This window comes from Rhagoletis pomonella, unplaced genomic scaffold (assembly GCF_013731165.1).
Source record: "Rhagoletis pomonella isolate Grant_MI unplaced genomic scaffold, Rhpom_1.0 Rhpom_scaffold_00056, whole genome shotgun sequence".
Taxonomy (NCBI): domain Eukaryota; kingdom Metazoa; phylum Arthropoda; class Insecta; order Diptera; family Tephritidae; genus Rhagoletis; species Rhagoletis pomonella.
The window spans coordinates 225,932-229,344 of NW_023458610.1; positions in this window are offsets into that span (position 1 = coordinate 225,932).

Sequence of the window (3,413 nt, forward strand, 5' to 3'; positions counted from 1 at the left end):
CTTTTTAGTCCATTTATAAAAGCGTTGTATATTAAAAAGTTTTTTTTTATATTATTTTTCAATAAAATCTAGCAAACGATTTTCTACGCCATTTTCGTAGTCATAAAATCGGATGCAAATTGGAAACATCTTCCGATTTCCTTTATTGCTTGCATCCGCCACAATTGAAAAGTATAAATTGTTTTGTTTTAATTTTGTCAAATTGCATTACATTGCATTACAATGGCTTCGGCTTTAGTTCGTCCGCAGCTAATTTTTTGAGCAATTTTTGAATCAGAACAAATGTATGGAAGTAGTTTATTTGAACATTCCAACCATTATAACTAAGGGAATGCTTTATAGTATGATAAACTGAAGTAATTTCTGCAGCAGAAACCTGACCATCTAATCGGGATGAAGCTCCGTTCGGTTTATTAAAAAATTTCTCAATACCGCTGGATGCTGCACCGCTCAAAATGTCAATATGTAACTTTGCAGATGCGTGCTGTCTGAGATCATTTCTTCCACCATGACTGCAAGAGAAATCTCTTTTGCAAATACGGCAATATGCTTTATACACGTTGCCACCATAGTTGCCAACTTGGTGCTTTAAGCACTAGATTTAGTGCTTTTTGAAAACTAAAACGCCAAAAGAAATGGTTTAGTGCCTGGTGCCTTTTTCAGTGCTTTTTTCTGAACTCAGATTTCTCAAATGTATATAGATAAATCATGAAATAATTTGAAATATTTATCGGTTCTTGTAGACTTTTTAGTGCTGAATCCAAATCTGGATGCAGAATTTCTCCAGCTCGTCAAAAGATATCCTAACCTCAAAGTGCCAAAAACACGGGTTTCGCGATATTTGAGGTTATATTATGAAAAACAATTTTTTTTACTCATTAAATTAAATTTCATTTTCATTTGTTGCGATTCGATATTTCTTTCTCGTGACTAGTTTTAATGTGCAGTACTTTGGTATTGCGTCGTAGGCATGAGTCATTATAGCATGTGTAGAGGCTATTCAATCGTTACGAGCGAAAAAGTTTTGAATATTGTTAATTTTTTTACTTTTGTTAAATACAAACTGTTATGAAAAAAGTATCCTTTGATAAAAAAAATTTTAGTGCTTTTAGTGTGGTAAAACGCTTTTCTTTCCAAGTTTTTGGTGCTTTTTGAAATTGAAAAGTTGGCAACGCTGGTTGCCACTTACTGATTGCACCCACTTGAATTCACTTTCCCAATTTAAATTATATCGGGTAAGTCTCTTCGCATTTTTAGGAAGTCCTGCATCAACTTCAGGCTCTTTATTGCTCGAATCGCTCATTCTCACCTAAAATAATTTATTTATGTTGTTTGTATTAGCAAAATATAGAAAAACCTTTCTGAACTTACCGTTTATAACTACTGTTAATATAAAGTAGTTTTCACGTCCGTTTGTGTTATTTTTTCTTTTTAATATGTTTTTCTTCTATCATCAGGTGCATTCCCCACGCAAAAAGAAAAGTTAACATACATACAAATGTGTATACTTAAATATCTACATATGCATACTGAAACGAAATGAAAATAAACTATCACACGTTTCTTTTCAGCTATATTTCTATTACAGAGTTGCATGCAATAATGCTTGCTAATGACCTACTCACAATCGCTGCGTTAAAGCATGACCATGTTGAGTAGAAGTTTACAGGTTTAAATGAATAATGAAATTGTCGAAAATCCGGGACAAATCTTGTCCCGGCGGGACATTTAAAATTTAATGCAAAATACGGGACGTCCCGCCCAATACGGGACATTTGGCAACACTATGTTACACACGCATTTTTTTTTATATAGAGCCACCCCTCCCTCCATAAAATTGTATTCTGTTTACACCCATGACTGTGTGTAACAATTGTGAAAGTAATTCCTCAGACGCTTTGCGATGAATTATAAGGTCTCATTAAATATCACCATAAAAAGATTGCTCAGTAGTACAAAATATTACAAGCGAAACGCTTTAGTATGTGTGAAAGTTAAGTGCCAGTGAGAAATTTTAATGTATGGTAATAAAAAATATAATCAGTAAAACATTCGAAAATGCATTTTTTCCCCACGGCGATGTCCTAAAAAGTAAGGCATTCAATTTTGCCTTACCAAGTAAACGAGGAATGTATGCGATTAAATATGAATTTTTTGGGAATTTTTGCTGATTACATATTAAACAGTAATAGAATCCATAACTCATAAAAACATATAACATTATTTTTCCCCACTGGGTATGTATGTATGTATGTATTTATTGACCATTTATGAAGCTTGCAGATGATGAAGTGAATGACGTTGCATTAAAATATGTGTCCTTTCCCACAATAATAAACAACTGCTGTTGGAGGCAGTAGATATCTAATAATGGGCGCGTTCGTAAGACGTAGCTGTTTAGCTCATCTGCTACGAAACTGCTAGCAACTGTTGAACTTAACGGCTCGATGAATATGCAGCCAAATCAAGGCGCATCAATTATTGAATCATGCTGCCAAATGAACAGCTGATAAATGTGAACAAATGAAATTGCAATAAATAGTGATAGTTGCGCCGATGGTATTTAGCATTCAACGCTGAGCTACCGCCGTGCGGAAAAAATCGTTCAATGTTATAATGAATTAAACAGTATATAATTATATATAAAACATCTTTAAATACATATATTTAGAAACGTAGTATGTATTATTAAAAAGTATTTTAGTTACTTTATCACATCTTCTTCTTCTTTTTTTGACGCTGTAACCGCCTAAGCGATTTTGGCCGAGTTCAGCAGAGCACGCCAGTCGTTTCTCTTCTGTGCCAACTGACGCCAATTGGAAACGCCAAGTGAAGCCAAGTCCTTCGCCACCTGATCTTTCCATGGCAGTGCGGGCCTCGCTCTTCCTCTGCTACCACCAGCGTGTTCCGAGTTGAATACTTTCAGAGCTGAAGCGTCGGTGTCCATTCGAACGACATGCCCAAGCCAGCGGAGCCGCTGTATTTTAATTCGCTGCATTATGTCCATGTCGTTGTAAAGCTCATACAGCACATCGTTCCATCGTCTGCGGTACTCGCCGTCGCCAACGCGTAAAGGCCCGTAAATCTTCCGCAAAATCTTTCTCTCGAACACTCCAAGAGCCGCCTCATCGGATGTTGTCATTGTCCATGCTTCTGCGCCATATAGCAGCCCGGGCATGATGAATGACTTATAAAGCGTGGTTTTCGTACGTCGAGAGAGGAATTTACTCCTGAATTGCCTACTCAGTCCAAAGTATCACTTGTTGGCAAGAGTGATTCTGTAATTGTAACTGTCAACAGTGACGTGGGTTTGACATTGAGTTCAGGCAGCGTAAAAAATTTCCGCTGGAAAAAATTTAGGAAAGTTGCCAACTATTTAGCTCAACTGTGTGTTTCGAAGACAAATAGCCAAC